Source organism: Nematolebias whitei, chromosome 10 (genome assembly GCF_014905685.2).
Source record: "Nematolebias whitei isolate Nwh7 chromosome 10, NemWhi1, whole genome shotgun sequence".
Lineage (NCBI taxonomy): Eukaryota > Metazoa > Chordata > Actinopteri > Cyprinodontiformes > Rivulidae > Nematolebias > Nematolebias whitei.
The window spans coordinates 16,661,526-16,680,420 of record NC_056507.1 but is presented as its reverse complement, the minus strand read 5'-3'; the positions used below and the strand labels follow the sequence as shown (position 1 = coordinate 16,680,420).

The 18,895-nt window shown below is 37.7% G+C and overlaps 1 protein-coding gene across 1 annotated transcript in view; it reads left to right on the top strand.

Moving 5' to 3' along the window:
* The first annotated feature begins 934 nt into the window (after window positions 1-934).
* Window positions 935-18,895, top strand: part of lrrc4ca (leucine rich repeat containing 4C, genome duplicate a) — a 79,327-nt gene continuing 61,366 nt past the window's right edge. Inside the window, exon 1 of the mRNA XM_037683401.1 lies at window positions 935-996. The gene's annotated coding sequence lies outside the window, so the exon portion shown is untranslated. The remainder of the gene's footprint in view (window positions 997-18,895) is intronic.

Genomic DNA, 18,895 nt, shown 5'->3' with positions numbered 1-18,895 from the left:
GAAGACACCCGTGGATGGAGCGTGGGGCGGCGGGAGTCACGAGTGCCTTCAGTGAACTGTGACTGAACCAAGGCTGCGGTGCGGAGGACGCGCTGGAAGCTGAGCTGTTCCGTGTTAGTGCAGTCTGAATCCCACCCGGAATGCTTGGAATGAAGACAATCCCTGGATATGTTGTTGATATAGTCGATGTTTTCCACTAAAATGTTTTTTTTTTTTTTTTTTATGTTAATGGAGAGAAGCACAACCTGAAGCTTTTATCAATTCAACTTCTTAAATACAGGATCTCACTCACAGTTTTGCTGGACTGCTTTTATCAATGAGGGGTAAACATATATGAGGGACTTTCTATTTATTCATTATTATTTCTGCACGACGACCAACAGTCTAACAGGGACTTGGAGAAAAGTTGCATTTGAAACTGGGACGTTAGAACAACCCCACCTCTGTCCTGCTCAGGTCTAAACGACGAGGATGGAGCTCGTCTGCCTGCACACTGGCCACGTTAAGATTCTCCGCGCTCTGTGGGGTTTGGAAAGGTCACATGTTCAACTCCCGCTTTGAATTGGAGAGGAAATCAAAGCAAAAACACTTTTTTTTTTCTATATCTCCAGTTTCTTTGACTGGGAGAACCTGGACGTTGGGCATCGCTGCGCATCAGAAGAGGACTTCCAACAACTGCACTTGTGGGTGCCTCCGCTTCGCGTGCGTCCTGAAAGAAAAGGAAGTATCCAGTGCGTTAGAGGCTGTCATCACTGTGAGAGTTAAAAGCATGCCATCCGGACTCATGTGTGGATTACATATCATCTGAAAAGTGTCTGAGGAGAAACACGACGGATTTTTTTATTTTTTTTTTAATATAAAATCACCTAATTGCGGATTTTATTTTTTATTTATTTTTATTTATTTATTTATTTATTTTTGGGTTGATGCAGTTTTGGGGAGGAGGGAGTGGAAGAGGAACTGTTCAACCCCCAGACTTCGTATCTTCGTGAATAAGTAAGTTACTGTTCGTCCACAGAGCAAACAATGCATGTCTTATACTCATCTGTCCCGTTTGACATTCTTTACATGTTCCGAAGGAGGACGTTTTTAATCTTCTTCATTTACCCAGAGCGATAGGAGCCTGTGATTCCTAAGGTTTTAATACTGGAGCCTGTATATGTAAAAAAATAAATAAAAATAAAAATGTCTGTGAACTTGCGCTAATTTGAAAGACGCAGGAAAGATGTGCGCGCGCTTACTTGCTTCCTCGGCTTGCTTTGAGTTGAGCGTGCGCATACAAAGCTACACCAGATGCCACAGACAGTCAAAATGAGTTCTTGGTTGCAGTAGGAGAAAAAAAAACAAAAAAAAAAACGTGTGTTTGGAGAAGTATGATCCATGCTTGGCTGAATTCCCTTTCTTCCCTCCAGCCGCTGTTATAAATCCGTCCATACCTGCTTCTGCTCTGTAACCTACATCCAGCATGTGAAGAGATGCCATATTTAGCACGTGTCTCTTTGCTACAGTAACCTTGGAGGATCCATGTTGTGATAAATGGGAAATATTTATCACAAGAACAGAAAAGTCAAACATTGCACCCTGTCCTGAGATATATGGCTTCTAGCGAGATGTATAACCAGACCATCCATACTATTGTCTGGTTATACCCCCCCCCCCCCCCCCACACACACACACACACACACACACACACACACATCATCCTTTGCTTTTACACAAAAAGATGCTTGTTCTCTGTGGCTGACTGGACTGGGGAGGGAGCTGTCCTTCCTCTTGGTGCTGAAATAACAGATCTGCCTTCACTCTGCCTCTTCCAAGCTGGAAGTGGTTCCTGGCCCGCAAAATCTTTTGCGATGCTCAGGATGGCTGGGTCTAAATAGTGCACCAGAAAGCAACTGTTGCCATTATTCACTTTGTGCATTTGTAGGTGTGGCAGGGGCCAAATTGACTTTGAAGTCTCAAGCTGCACAATATAATTTGCATCCTCTCACTTGCTTGTAAATAAATTTAATCATTTAATGAAATAGAATAATCTTATTACTTTACATCCAGGTGTCAAATCATGTTTCCTGTTGTTTTTGTCTTTTTTTTTTTAAACTTTTACCTTGAAGTATTTTGTTAATTTTAATCTGTTTTGATGCTTAAAGTAAAAAAAAAAATGTGGCTGTGGTTCTTCAGATAAAGAATAAATCTCATCTCTCACCTGTGAAAGTGGGAAGCATGGCAGACATCATTCACCCACTGAAAGAAAAGCCCTCCATATGATGGAGTGACATCACCTTGGGGAGACAAATTAGACTGCTGATTTTATGTTTTTGTCCTGTCAGAGGCTTTAGTATGATAAATCCCCCTCACATATTCCCAAGATTGCAGTTGTTTATTGGCAACTGGTGCAGAGTGATTCATGGTAATAAGCAAAGAGACGATTCCTCCTCCCCATTTAAAACTCCTCAAACCATTCATCCCTGTGGACATTTTCTTTAAGATAGATGTGGATGTGGGTTTGAGATGCCCCATTGTTTTAAATGGGTATAGATTTGTAAAACAAATCTAGCTATTATCAAAAGCAGATGACTTTAAGTGTGATGGATATTGGATAACTTTTGCGTTATTGTTTTATTCCAAAATGCTAAGCTGACAATAATGTGTCCCTTACCCACATTTGTCATTTTAAACAGTGGAGATCACCTGAGGGCAGGTGCAGCAGAGGGACTACAGTAAATGGGACCTCCTGCTGCTCACACAAAGCATGTTTTCAACCAGTAAATGTTCCTTCTATAGACATCTGTTTTATGTCTAATTTCTTTGGCCATTGTTGTTTGACTTATCTATTGAAAATAATACTGGGCAGCCATGTCAGAAAATTAATGAACTTGTCAGCTGGAAAAGGGCACTACTGCAATGAGGTGCCAGGGTCTTGCAAAGCGACAAGCTGTATACCCATGTTCCCTTCCCACAATCCCTTTGTATTTTTTTTTTCTCATCCTTAGCCTGGGATTCACTTCAGATCAAGGCCAACACTGTGAGTCTTATAATAAAATGTTCATTTCTCAAATCGGATTAATCTCGGTAAAGCCCAGCTTAGGACACCATTATCATTCATTTCTTTCACTGCTGGAGACTTGTATCAATAATGAAGCTACCCCGACACATTTCATCTTTGCTGGGTATGAAATCTCTCGGTGGGGTTCATTTAGAGAGAAAGGAAATAGTTACAGTGATCTGCTATCGTTTCCTTTGCCTTTTACAATGGAGACTGCTTGATGATGTTGGAGGTTTGAAGGAGATAGAAGTCCAAAGTCCTAATGCTGGAACTGAAAGGACTCTTTATATATAGATGATGTTGATAGAAAGTGTGTAATGGATTGAATGATTACTCAGTTTAGATCTAAAATAACACACCTGAAACAATATAGCAGAGTTGTTCAGTTAATCATTTGCAAAGGTGTACTGTTTTGCATTAAAAATAATTCTACTGTAGTTTGAAGAACACTGTACTTGTGCCATCCAAATGGCTAAAAAGCACCACAGTAAATGTTTATTACAAGGGTATTTGTTCCACCATGCACATTTGTTTGCAGTGACAGGAGGATTTACCTCTGTGCCAAATCAAATCTAGTTAACTGAACCCTTTTTCTTGTTTTTTTTATTATTATTTTTTTAATTTAAATTGGGATTTTACAACAGGGTCCTTGTGATATATGGGATGAGAATATTTGCAAATATATGGGTGTGGAAGTCAAGACCAAAGGTGTAACAATCCGGTTTGAAGCTGTAAAGTTAATCAGGTTCAATTGCTGCTGATTCTATAGATGGATAATTAAATGTCAATTATTCATGAATATCTGCAAGAAGAGGACACTTCAAAGGTTGATTCAAAGATGCCTCCGTCAGCCAACAAGTGAGGTGTTTGATACAGGTTTGATATACTGACATCGTGTTGTAATATTGTGTTATAGACACCTACAAAACTTCACACTTTCCTAAAACTACGCCACAATGTGGTAACAGTGAGTGGCTCAACAGCTTCTTCCTAAAGTTTTAATTGGAAACATAAAATAAAAATAGCTCCACCGCTGTGGGTGATCAGCTTAATGTGACTGTTTGATACTTTTAAAGTAAGATCTATTCTCCCAATCACAGACAAGCAAATATATGGACAATACACAGACATTCAGGCATGGTGGCCTGCAGCAGTCCTAGTCATTAGTCATCTTTCCCTCTATGTTTGTTTGAATATTCTGTCAGAGGAACGAACAGCTGAGCAGGAGAATGGCCACGGTGCGTTCAAGCAGTCGATAGATTAATCAATCGGGTTCCAGCTCAGCCCATCCATCTAAAGGAATAATCTGAAAGACATCATAAAAGTGTCATTTTATCTTGCCAGAGGTCAGGGAGCATTCCCCCGACTCATAACTGGAACAGAGGTACAATTATTGAAATATACTAAAAGGTGTTTTGTGTGACAGCCCTGAGAGGTGTTTGATTGTGCTTATGTTATTTTAAATATACAGCTTTGTACAGCTAAAATATGTTTTTGCTATGACTCAGATCTTCAAAGGATTTTTTTTTTTTAATTCATCACTATCGCCTTGATTCCTTGCTTCCTGCATAAGAAGCAGCTAAGAGCACTGACCTGAATTCAGGATGCATCATTACTCACCACTTGCTTTCCATCACCCACCTTGCCTCAGCAGTGGTGTCTTTTCAACTTAGTTATCTTCGCATTTTTTTCTCTTGTGTCAGTATCTCTTTTCCCTCCTTCACTGGAATTTTGCGTGCGACTAAAATAAGAGTGACAGCAGCTGCGAAGGAACTGATGTAATGGCTCAGATAATAACAGCTTGCTTAAGAACAAGAAAAAAAAAACACACTTATTTTCCTCGCATCTTGCTCCTATACGTGCAAATACGCACACATTCACATAAATGCATGCGCATTAACAACATAATGTGTGCACTGAAGCGTTGTTCTTCCTGCCTCACAGGCAACTGGGCACTGTCTGTTTGAAGTGATACTGGCCCCAGCTAACATGTTAATTCATGCTGCTAAATTAAAAGGTTAAATGAGGTGGGAAAGGGCGGAGGGCTATCTCTGGCTTGCTCAATTTATATATATATATATATATTTTCCCCAGAATGTGCCTCGTGGAGGTGTAGATACTTAAGTAATCTTCAGGAAAAGAAAAGCCACATATAAAAAATGAGCAGTCATTGAAGGGGAAGTGAGAAAGGCAAAGTTATTCTAAAGCACGGCCTTCTCAATCTTATACTGTTGACAATAGGATTTGAAGGGAGCTGTGAGTGCTTGGTGGTCTGTGCTCTAAACACTCCAAGTTAAAATCATTTGAACTGGTGAGATACCCTCCAAACAGGTTTTTTAGTGGTCGCATAGCAACAGAGCCATGACTGGCGTATCCCTAGGCAGCTTATGTGCTGCTAGCTAAAATAGAAGTTGTCAATGGACAGAAGGCCTTAGTGACAAAACACATTTCTGTGGGCCATTTTAAATTGCACATCACAGTGTTGTAAAAATAAGTCCTGGTTGTCTAAAAGCTTAAACCTCTCATTTGATATAAAATGATTGATCAGTTAAAAAAAAAAAAAATCAAACATGTACAAGGTATATACAACTGCACAAGTGCAAAAAGCTTATATCTTTTAAGCAATCTTTTTTTTTTTTTTTTAAGAAAATCCCAGCAGCCGTGATGGATATTTGACCTGTAAGAGCCACTGGGTTTTCACTGGAAACAAAAAGCCTTTTTTTTTCATACGGTGTTTTGTTCGTAACAAATTGCACACTTTATCTTCAGGGGTTGTTGCAAAGATGTGCCTCTTGCTTTCAAAGAAACAAGTCAAAACATTTCTTTTTTTTTTTTTTTTTTTTAGATCTGCCTAATTGTCAAGATGGTTTATTCTAGTAAAAGCATGTGCAAAACGTGGGAGCAGATTTGCATAAATCTCACTGGGAAAACGGGAAGTTCTATTTTAAATACTTTTGTAATTGTGTGGAATAAATAAAAAAAATGTGTGCAATTCAGTGGCTTTTACCAACGTTTTAGCGAAAGCTTAATCAACTTTTCATCACAACATCAAGTCTTTGATGTTGTGACGCTATTCATTCTCTAATAAAGGGAAACATATGTACGTTGACATTTATTTTTTAATAATTTTGCATATCTAAATATAATTAGATGTGATAAAAAAAAAATTATTTGCATACAATTACAATATTCAGAAAATGTAATGGCAGGTTTGACCGCCGCTGTTATTTTATTTTTTTTATGTGAATAACATTTGACTGTCAAACGTGCTCTTAAAAACAGACCTGAAACTGCCCCGTGATTAGATGTGTGAGGGGAGTCAGGAGCATGCAATTTTCAAAAACACAGTGCTACAGTGTTGTGCTTGGGTGGCTATAAAAGTTCATGTGTGCCCTATTATAGTGATGCGCTCTGCAGACCCAGGGGGAGGGGGTTTTGCAAAATGAGTGTTTGGGATCTGGACATGTGGGTTACCGTCTGTCTCCCAGATCTGTTCTTCTTTGTAACTCCAGAGCCAACCCAGTTGTACTGGCAATCAGATGGTCGTGCAACTTCGCTTCACAGCGGGAGTCTGGTCATAAGACAAAGCCCCGCAATACTTGGCAGCATGCTCTAACTGCATCTAGCAGACATATAGTTACAGCAGCGTGTTCAGCTGTTTGAAGAAAGCTTCTTTGATCATCTTGGGCAAAGAGGGCCCGCTGTGTCCAGAACCACAGAATCATGCAATTTTAAAGTCATCCCTCTTTGCCCCTATATGCTATATATTTTACATCCAGCCCAAACATTTGGACTTTATCTTTCTGTGTGTCCATGGGTGCATGGTTCTGTATTTCTCTCACCACTCGCTCACAGTGTTTGTCTCTGACCTTAATGTTTCACTCATCCAGGAACATGCATGTAAGCAACACAGCCAACTATGATATTTTTTGATTTGACAAGAATTGTCTGTGCTAAATTTGATCCACGTAGTCTGCTGAGGTACAAGTCATTTTCACATCTCAGGTCAGGGCCTTGCGACAACAATTGTCACTCATTTCCTGCCTTGCACGTGAGAGGAAGAAAATACTGCAAAAGTAACATGTGTTTGGCTAATAGCTAATCAAAGCGAGAACTAATTGTAAACAGATGTCGCCTACTCAGATGAAAACTTTTACAAACAAGCAGTTTGTCAAGAAATGATAAAGAAAGAAAAGCTTTGTTTTTAGACTGGCAGCAGCTAAAAACGTATGTTCTTTAGTTCTAAGATCTTATTTGACTATAAATCATACAAATTAAAGCAAACACACACACCCACACATCAGTTTTACACTACCAGCAAATGTTTGTGATCAATGATAAGCTTTAATCTATCTGTCAGAATGCAACATTTCTCAACGATGAAAACACTAAATTTAATTGATGAATTTAAGACGTCTGGAAAAGCTGTGGAGAGGTAGCTAATCATTCTTGATGCGAAATGTGTGTATGTGCATGCGTCGGCATATAACTCAATAGCCTCCTGCAGCCTGTGCCAGACTTCTCAGCATTTGGCACCAGAACGTCTGCTGCTGAAATAAAAAATAAAAAAGAAAAGAAAAGAAAAGAAAAGAGAAAAGCAGCGCAACATGCAAGACCTTAACATGTTATATTTAACTTTAGTGAGTTAATTTACTAAATTTAAACCTGTTTCATGAACCATGATGGAAGCTAAGTTTGCATAGATGCATGCAAAGTTTATTCAAGTTAATTAAGTAAAATTCAAAATTCAATTAAACTTTTGCTGTATTTTGAATAATTATCCAGTGACTTGTAGATGTAAAAACATTGTCAACTGGGATAGTTAGATTGCTGAACTGCTCCACACCCCACACACTAAACACAAACGCCTTGTAGCTGCTATTTTCCTCTCGGCCACTGACTATGGTGACATTATTTATTTGAATGCTCCTGCATGCACCTTGCAGATGTTGGATGCTATCTACCATTGTCAGTGGGTCTGCAACCTTTACAATCAAAAGAGTGATTTATGTTCACTAAATTAAGTGTGTTTGGAGCGGCAACAATCTGATACAACTGTGATCATCAACTGGTGGCACGTGGACCACTTTAAACTTGCTGGAGGGGGCTTTTGTGACCAGTAGACTTTATAAAACTAAAAATAGCTAATGGTTTTTTTTTTGGGGTTTTTTTCGTTTGTTTTTTTTACCATTTGACATGTGTACATTTTAAGACAAAATAAAATACTGGATTGTTGTAAAGAAAGAAAATAAAAACATAGATTTGAACAATTTTCTAAAATTTTAAACTATGAACCATACAGGCCTATGATTTTATTGTGGAAAAAATAAAGTATCATACTTTGAAGAGATAAAGCATAACGTGTGTATGCTTTACTCTTTTCATTGTTCTACTCACATATTTGCCAAAAAAAAAAAAGAAAAAATATAGGACTGATAAAACAACCCTTTTTAATTTTAGTATAACAAACAATCACATTCACATTTATGTTAGTTTTGGTCAAAGCTTGAAAGAGCCGCTGCAGAGGGACCAAAAAGCCACTTGTGGCACCAGAGCCTCAGGTTGCAGTCCCATGACCATGGTAGTTACTGGTTGTAACTACTAAACCCATCCATCACTGTGCCCTGTATTCATTGGTCAGCTGATCATCATTAACTTCTTGCAGACTCTCTCACTGGTACATTTTCATCTTTAAATCCACTTCTTGGTCTGTTGCCTTCATATATCTCCTCCTACATGTCACATCATCAGTGCAGCTATGGCGTGCAATCTCAAGACATAAATACCTGCAGCGTCCCCTCAGTGAGGACTGAATTTGGCAACAAGGCCTTTTCCTAATCTGCTCCTGTAACGTGGAACACCTTGCAAAAACATCTAAAGATGTCGTCTTTGACCTCTCTGAGAGATTTTAAACAATTGTTAAGTTCAATGCAAAAATCATTGCAGACATTCCTGTTTTTAGTAGTTTACCTCATTTCATAAGATAACTTTTATTTATTTTGTTTTATATCTATTTTTATTTACTTGTATTTTATATGCATTTTATTCATTCAACCATTATTTATACAGGTTAGTCTCATTGAGTCACAAGGACTCATTTTCAAGAGAGACCTGTGTGACCTTTATGGCTGATTATTGTTATCTGTATCTCATCTGTGGTTTTATTTCAAACAGGTCTCTCTTTACAATGAGTCCTTGTGACTCAATGCGACTAACCTATAAAAATAAAGGATGAATGAATGAAAAAAATCTGAATCTATGAACTGCTGCTTTAATTTTAGCTCTAACTGTTTTAATGGATTTACAATATTTTTAATTGTATTTATTAAATGTTTTGTCATCCTATTTCTTATCAAGTTTTAGTATGTGTGTTTTATAGTATGCACTGAGTCCTGGGTAACTGTTTTTGATTATTACCATGGTTTGGTTTGAATGATAATAAAATTTAATGTGAGTATTAGTTTCAGTATGAGTATGAGCACATGTGGTAAAAAAAATAAAATAAATAATCTTAATGATTTCCTATGAATTTATGATTCATACTTGGAAGTGTGCCAGCTGTTTTCAGAAAGGGAACGTTTGTTAAGATGCTTTTGAAAGTAATTTAATGCATTAAATCATTTTCTCAGCCTGTGACTTTTTAATGTTAATAAAACTTTGAGATTGTTTTACAAAATATGCCAGTAATATACACTTCTTTAAAACATTTTTCCACTAAAGATAAGTTTTTACCATTACTATTTTTATAAACATCTCTTGTTATCCAACACATTTCCACTATAGCATCAATAGAGTTGGCTAAAAAAGGGAAATGGATTAATTAAACAGAAGCACCTTATCCTTGTACACATAGCAAATATTATGGTTTAACAACACTGATAGGGAATAATCTGATATCAGCCCTTTATGCAGCATCTTTTAATATGTTCTTCATCAATAGCAGACATGTTTGTGTGATGTTGAATTCAGATGACATTTCATACTGCTGTTCTTGTGTGAAGATCATCAAACAGCTGTGACCTCCTCATCTAGTTTGGATCAGCTAGAAGTCCTTGGTTTTCCTTGGATGTGACTGTGTGGTTTGATTTTTCCTCACTCTGGAGTCTGTCGCAGTGATATAGTGATTATGTATAGTAACAGGAACGTTCCAGGCTCTATGTTGACTGCTAATTGGGCTCCAGAGTAACGACAGTGTCATATTAATGACCCAGATCCAGCTCATTGTTATATTCATGAGGTGTGTGGATTGCCTATTCTCTCTGGGGCTGCATGGATAGAAGGCTTATGATTGTGAATGTGAACAACAGAGGGTCTATGTTGATTTGAATGCATCGGCAGTTGTTGGTGACAAAGTTTGATCTTTGTATAGAGCCCATCATCTGTTTACACTTTTGTGTTCCTGAAAAGCAGTTGCAGTGCTACAGCAGCCTTTTTCTTTCCTCCTCTCATTAACCATTAGCATGAAAATGTGAGCATGCTGTGGCCTAATTGACTGTTTTTATGCGATAGTATGTTGACAGAGAAGTGTTTGAAACATAAAACCAGGTGGTCTTTGGTAAATCACCTGTTGGCTTTCTTTTTTTTCTTTTTTTTCAGACTTTTGGGAGATGTAACATTCTTAGGGCAGTATGGACAGGCTATAATGTTCTTGTTTTGTGCTTGAAACAGGTGGGACTGGTACACCAGTCACAGAGATACAGCACTCTGTCCCCCACACTCCCATGTTGTCCACATGGGCATGACTTTAATCAGAACATAAAAGAGTCAGGTTCTTTCTGTTTTCATTAGCCTCATGTCTAGGTCTATTTTTTTATTCTATAAAGGTCCTGTCATCCATCCATCCATCCATTATCTTTTATCCACTTCTTTCTTCTTCTTTTTTGGGCGGGGGGTGTCGCCTGGGTCACTGGTGCCCATGTCCAGCCATCACTGTGTGGGGGCAGGGTATACCCTGAACAGGTTGCAGGGCCACATAGAGACAAACGAGACAAACAACTATTCACTCTCTCACTCACACCTACGGACGATTTAGAGTTACCAATCAGCGTAACATGCATGTTTTTGGTCTGTGGGAGGAAACCGGAGTATATGGAGAAAACTCACACATGCACGTAAAGAACATGTAAACTCCACCCAGAAAAGCTCCCGGATCAGGATTTGAACCAGGATAACCTGCTTGCTGAGAGGCAGCAGCTCTTCCAGTTGTGCCACCGTGCTGCCCAGGTTCTATCGTGTCCGAGCCATTACATTGCATTATTTATCCCTTCTTGCTCAGAGGCACAGTCCTGCTGTGCTATTCCTTTATATAATGCCTCAGTTGGAATGTCATGTTTTGTAGTTAGAAGAGGTCAAATGAATGTGAGGTGTTCCTTATGGCTAAACTGGTTAAAACCACTTCACTAAGGTGGCAGAAAAGAACAAAGCTCCTCCTATTGTAGTTTAGACAAGACAGAGGACACGTCTAGCTGACTGATTAGACAGGACAAGGTCTTTTGAAGTGAAGACAAGTGTAACACACTGATTGTGTGAATTATAAGTTGTGAACCACTGCTTCACCATTTCCTTAGCACTTCACATTTTGAGGACAATCAAACACAAACTTCCATGCTGTGCTTTTTCATTGTGACTGTCTTCTAATTGGAATTTTAGTCGTCAGGCTTCACTTGTGGATGGTGAACCTTAGTGGCCGTCCACGGTAAAATGATGCTTGAAACAAAGAGGTGTACTGTTGGCTTCTGTCTTGCAAAGACAGATTAGGTTATAATGAAGAGCAGAAGTACCTGAGTGGAGTCTCTGACACAAGACTAAGCACTGAAACTTCGGTGCAGTGATGAAGGATTCATTATAGACTGTTAAGAATGGCAGCTATCAATTTGCAAATGAGTTGTATATGTCACATAAATTTTACAGAAAGAGTTGGAGCAAAACCGTAAATGTCAAACATGCAAATGATCTTCACTATAGCTGTACAGGCAGAAAAAGATGTGTAGATCTTTCCTTTTTTTTGCCACCCGAAGGAAGGATGCAAACCCTTTTCATTCAATGTGACAGTGGAGCATTTTATAATTATAACAAGGGTTTTCTGAAATAAGAGTGGTGTAGTTTTTGCCGAGCTGATAAATGAGAACAAGTTTTCTTCTGGCATTTTCTACTTTCATTTGTTCCAACATCAAAAGATCAACAGCATTGTGGTTACAGTAAAGTGGGCCAGAATCCAAACTATTGATGAAGCAATGCTGGAGCAGGCACACAAAACTCAAGTTTAGCATCATTGTTTGAATTAAAAATAACCACATATGTGGGATGTTTTTCTTTAGCTTTCAATTTGTCCAGCTTGACTTTTAGTTATTTTGTTATTATTTATTTATTTAAAAACATCATACAAAAGTAATATAACCATTCATCAAGTGGGGACATCGATGTCTGTGTTGAGCCAAGATAGCATCGCTTCTACATAAAAAAAAAACATTATCAAACAATTATTTTGATCCCAAACAAAAGAATGTTAAAAGTTCTGTTAAATATCTTGTGTATAATTGCTTCATGCAGGGACAATGAAAATGTGTAAATCTTTTAAAAGTAACCTAACAAACATATTTCTAGTTAGTTCAAGAATTGTGCATGGTGGAGTAACTGTTACTTTCATTCTGGGATATTGCTTTTGAAAACTTCATTTCCTCTTTTTTTCTGGATGCAAATGTTTGTTTTTTTTGTTTTGTTTTTTTGGATGGTTACTTCCTCTGGTATTGGATGTTGTGCAGCTGAAAGGATTTTTACTGAAAACCTTTGGACATTTGTTATGAAGCATAACTATGACATCAAGGTGTTTTTTACAACCGGTAGCAGCTGATTAACATCTCAAAGCTCAAATATTTCCTCAAATACAGCCCCAAATCCCAAATGAATGTTAAAGGAGGCCCCGTGGATGAAGCTCCGTCTATCTGGTGGACGTGCTTGAGTGACAAATTGCCGACACCCTGGAGCTGGTAGGAAATGTGGTTCATGACAACAAGAAGACCAGGATCATCCCCCAACACCTGCAGTTGGCTGTCTGCAATGATGAGTAGTTGAACAAGCTGCTGAGAGGAGTGGCCATCGTTCAGGGAGGAGTTCTGCCCAACATCCAGGTGGTTTTGCTGCCCAGGAGAACTAAGAGGCCTTCTGGGTCCGGGTGGACCGATTGGCATCTGCAGTCAGTTTCTTCAGATCTGCTGTGGGACGGACTGCTGTGGGAGATCCTTCCTGCCCACAGCCACCAGCATAATAACTCAATGAAACCAGGATGATGAGCTACAACACAAATTAATTTCCCTTTGAGATTAATAAAGTATCTTGAATTGAATTGAATAGCTGAAACAACCCTTTAAAATCTGACTGTTATTTAGACATCTTCAAACTCAACAATGCCATTAGCTTCCAAACTATTGACCTGCAGTGTTTATTATGAATTGTAGAGATAAAAGGAGAAACAAACAGGCCGTGTTTGTTTCATGCTTCCTTTGTAAGTTGACAAAGAGAACCAACTTAGTTGAATAAAACAAAACATCCTTCTTGATCGTTTATTTTATGAGAAAAATGATTCAGAACAACATCTGAGAGTTTCTCTGATCAGCAGTCAAAACTGGAGTCAGATGTTTTTTTGTCAATGGGAATACAAATAAGTGTGAGTGTCATGTTTAATTAAAAAGAACAGAGAAGTATCAAAGTGTGATCTTCACAGCACTTTGGGGATCTAAAAAAAAGAGAAAAGTTGCTAATATTCTACAGAACAAGGATTATGAACACATTTATAAAATGATTTACTAAAACAGAAGATAAACAAATAATTAAATAAATGTTGTTTTTTCATGTTATATCTTACCTATAGATGTACTGTATACCGTATATATATACTGTATATATATATATATATATATATATATTCTATATATTTTTTTGCTTTTGTTGTACTATATTTGGTAAAATTTCAATATGTTTTTAAGCTTTCAAATCTAAATTCAATATGTTTTTAAGCTTTCAAATCTAAATAAATATTTTTATGTTTTCAAAACGAATCCAAAACATTTTGCCTTTTTTTCCATCTATCCGTCTGTCCGTTTGTTTGTTTGTTTGATGAATTTCCCTGTTTAATGTCATAACATAAATGATTAGGCTTTCTCCCCATTTCAGGATTAGGTCATTTTTCAATTTCCTTTTCTTCATTTCACTGCATCAAAACAATTTGGAAAATGAAAAAAAAAATATAGCTTGGACAAAATTGCTATTCATTGCTAGAATTAAAACCATTTTGCAATGATCACAGCATACAAAAATATTATATTATATAATAATATCATTCTCTCTTTTTGTTTTCTTTATTTTAATACCCCATGTTTCAGTTTATGAGACAGGATGGCTTAGAACAAAACTTGCTTTCCATTGTGGATTGTGAACTACATTTAAGATCGCCATCCTGTTGTTGAAGCCAACTTCTGGCCTTCTTTAATAATACCAATGATGATATACATCAATGAAGCATGCTACAGTCTGTAACAAATACTAATACATGATTTGGCTTCAATTTGTCAATAAATATCTGTTTTTACTATATGTTCCAGTTGTATTTCAACTATCTCCACTTTTTAATGACAATGTTTTTTTTTCCTAAAATTGTGCCAGATCTGTGCAGATTTAATTACAAATGTTTGATATTGATGCTGCAGATCTAGGATTGCTATCAAACATGTGGTTGCAAATAAAAAAAGTATACAGCATAAGGTGTTAATATTAATTGTATTTAGAAACTCCACCATACAAATTATCATGTTTAAAACTGATGGAGTGTTTTTGTTCCTCAAGGATAAATCTAAAGTCGGCTGGAGTGTTGCATTTTAAATTTTAGAAGCTACACAAAGCAAACATAACATTTTAGCTGTTTTGTTTAAAAGCTTTATAAGCTTAAAAATGTGTAACAGTCCAAGAAGATGCTGTTTATTCCATATATCCTGTAATCTCTGTGTGGTTCACTGTAGTGTTTGATGTGTCAGAATTGCTTCTAGACTCAGGCAGCGACTTAATCTTCACTTGCCAGATCCTCACTAACCTGGTGTGTGTAAAAGTCCCACTTTCCTTGCTGTGTCTTTGGCTTATTCAACCTATCCAATTTCTATGTCCAATCAAGGGGGTGTCTAACATAATGATACTCTTGCTTTTAGACAGTGAACCATTATTTTGAAGGACAGTTTGCTTACTGCTGTTAGAGAGCTTTAAAGAAGCTTTAAAGCAGTCTTGACCCCCACACATCACCTTCATCAAAGTCCCTGAATAACCTGAAAACAGCTAAAGAACAGGAACAGAAAGAGACAGATCAGCAAATAAAAAGAAAGGAAAGTCAGTTGAAGTATAGTACTGTACAACTGAGATTTGAACTTTGGATATATGTAGAGGAAGTCCTTGATTTCTCAGTGCAATTTACATTTACAGTATGTTGTCGTGCCTAAAACCCATTGCAATGAAGCTATAGCAAGATGTAAAGCTTGTGTGAAATAAGCAGCAATATGTGCATACAAAAATGTAAAAATACTGGATCTATCTGTGCAAGATGTAGAAACAATATATATATAACCTGCTTAGCAAACAGCAGGGTAACATCAATATCTGCATAATGAACACAGATTAGTTAAGAAGCACGTTCAGTGATGAGTAGAAAATAAATCTTATGTAAAATTAGTTATCAGCTGGAGCTAAAAAATAAATGAGACATTTTTACATCTAAAATAATCACCAGATTCTGTAATAATGACATGTTATGCATAATTAAATATGGACTTTCTATTGCAGAATTTAATTTTTTTTTTAATCTACCATAGCAGATGTGTATTTATAGTCCGACTACAATACTCACTGACTTTTTTCAGTGGTATACTTTTTGCTGACATGCATCATCCTGCAGTTTCTTTGTGATTTGTTTAGCCCTTTAAGTGAACTTTTCTTCAGCTCCTCCAACATTTATTAACTTCACATGACTGTTAAAGTCTAAATGCTTCGTTGCCTTCTTCTATCTCCCTGTCCCTGCTGTTTTTTTTTTTTTTCTTTAAATACATTTTATGTGCTTTATGCAAAGTAATTTGCTTAGAGAACAGTTCCCCCCCCCCCCCCCCCCCCTCATTTTCCACATTCCCTGGTTCATGTGAATCAGAACTGATAACTATGTGCCTTCAATCACATACTTTAGCTTTTTCTAGGGAAGCAACAATACACCGGCTGATTTCAGCTCAGCTGTTCCCTCTGTAAAGGGAAAGCTAAAGGCAGCTGGCTGCTGGGCCATCACACAAACAAGGCAGGCTCGGGGCAAGCAAAGCTCCTCCAGAAAGCAAGAACATCAGCGCTATTGTTAGCACATAGCAGGAGATTAGCACTGATGGCTGTATGTGAGCTAACAGGCTTGGCTGGTGTTCTGTGTCAGATGATAACCAAGCCCACCCCTGCTGCCACTGCCACCATGTCAAAATTAGTCTGAATGGCAGCAGACAAGGCTTTCTACCATGACAGTAATGCAGTCAGTTCGACAGCATCACAGCTCTGGATCCTTATCAGTAAAATTAATACTGCACTCATTTTACCCCAGTACTTTCTCATTATCATTTGATTTACCATGCATTTATAGAGGCTTTGATTTCTGAAGATTGCAAGTTCCTGGCAGAAAAAAAAAAAAATGGAGCTCAGTGTGTAGGTTCTGAAACATACAAATCCAAAACATAGAACAAAGTAGAACAACTATATCCCACACCCCCACCCAGCAGTAGACAAAATATCATATACTAGCTTAAATGTTGTGTGACCATATAAAAATTGTAGCCACAGACAAGTACATAAGCTGCCAATCATTCTGAGTGTGTGAATATTTACAAACCACATATAAAGTACACAGATTCCTACAAATATGCACAGACACATTATTTCCCAGTGCCTCTAACTGATTATAGTCCATGATTAATTAGCAGACAGATTGCTAAATGGTGGCGAACACGGTTTGATGTGTAGAGGTAAAACGCATAGTCTCCATGGAATTCAATAATGTCCTCTTTCCTCTGTTCCCACTTTCAGTCTTTCCTTCTCATCCTTCTCTTCTATCTATTTCTTCCTTCCTTTTCTATATTAAGCTCTTCTGGGTTAATCATTCCTAGAGGACGGCAGCTCCACAGTGCTGCAAAAAGTGCCACACAGCTGTGTGGAGACAAGTTTCTGTGCAACCACTTTCAGTGATTACAGACCCTTTAGGGGCTAACCACATATCTTACTGCCACACTGTCCTCAGGACTATATACTTCAGAATAGGTGATGAGTTTTTAAACCCCCATCTTGGCTTTGTCTCAACCCTGCAGAACCAATTCACCAATTCACTTCACCTTATTCCTCATTTATCCTTATATTTGCTTGTCCTTTCACTTTGGTGCCACACGAGGGTTTTCTAATCTTGATTTTATTATATGGCATTCCTTTACCTCTCAAGATTAACATCAGAGAGAGAGAGAGAGAGAGAGAGAGAGAGATGGAGAGGGAGCTCCAGTGGGAGGCAAGTGTTTTAATTCATTTGTTTGCATATGGGGGGTATGTCCAGCTCTGATGGATGGCTTGGGCGCTTACAGTCCCTAAGTAGCTCAAGGTTTTTACAACAGAATCTGCTTTGAAAGTCTCCAAGGGCCACATCCTCAAATAGAGAGAAATAAATAAACCCTGGCTGTACAGTAAAGAACATGCAACACACACTTTCCCCTAAAACAGCTGAAATATGCATTCACACTCAGAATATTTGATTTAACATCATAATAACCAGTCATGTGCATAAAGCATGTATTATACACTGGTGGATAGAGATGCAAAACATTAATTAAATTACCAAAACTGTAGGGATGTCAAGTGTATGAAAAAGCACAAGTGGAATAAGCAATAAATTCTGCTGATATCTTCACATGAAATCAGCAGTTGTCTGTAATTGTTTAGTCTGGTCCATGTCCAAATTCTTCTGCGTGGCAACGCTCTTAATCATTGTTGCTGCAAACTGTGATGTGATGTGACTGCTAACACGGACTCTCTCTGTCTTGCTCTTTTTCTCTTCTGCACACACATGCACCCCCCCCCCCCCCCCCCCACACACACACACACACACTCACACAGACACACTTCCAAGGTCTCCAGCTAAAGCTAAATGTCTGCCAGCTGAAAGTGTCTCTCAGTTGGGCTTTTGTTCGCTTCCAGCTGAAGCCCTGTAATTTGTCTGCCACTAATTTGTCAGGACTGAAGTTGCAGAAATGGCAGTTTTGTTGAAAGTTTCTTTAAAGAAGCACATTTTTTTAAATTTCACAACAAATTAAGACATTTTCAAATGAGTGAATTCAAGAAAATTTAGAAATGAAAAAGCTTTAAATGTATGCACCAACATGTAGGTGTGTGTGCATGTGTGTGTGTGTGTGTGTGTGTGTGTGGGGGTATATTTGTATGTATGTATGTATTTGTTTATTTGCTTATTTGTTTGTTAGTTTAATTTCTGCAGTTAAATTATGTGCTATATGAATGTGTTTTTTACTTTTTCTTTTTGCAACTGTTAATATTCCTGTTCGACAGACAGACAGACAGACAGACAGAAGACAGACAGACAGACAGACAGACAGACAGACAGACAGACAGACAGATAGATAGATAGATAGTTAGATAGATAGATAGATAGATAGATAGATAGATAGATAGATAGATAGATAGATAGATAGATAGATAGATAGATAGATAGATAGATAGATAGATAGATAGATAGATAGATAGATAGATAGATAGATGGATAGATGGATAGATGGATAGATGGATAGATAGATGGAT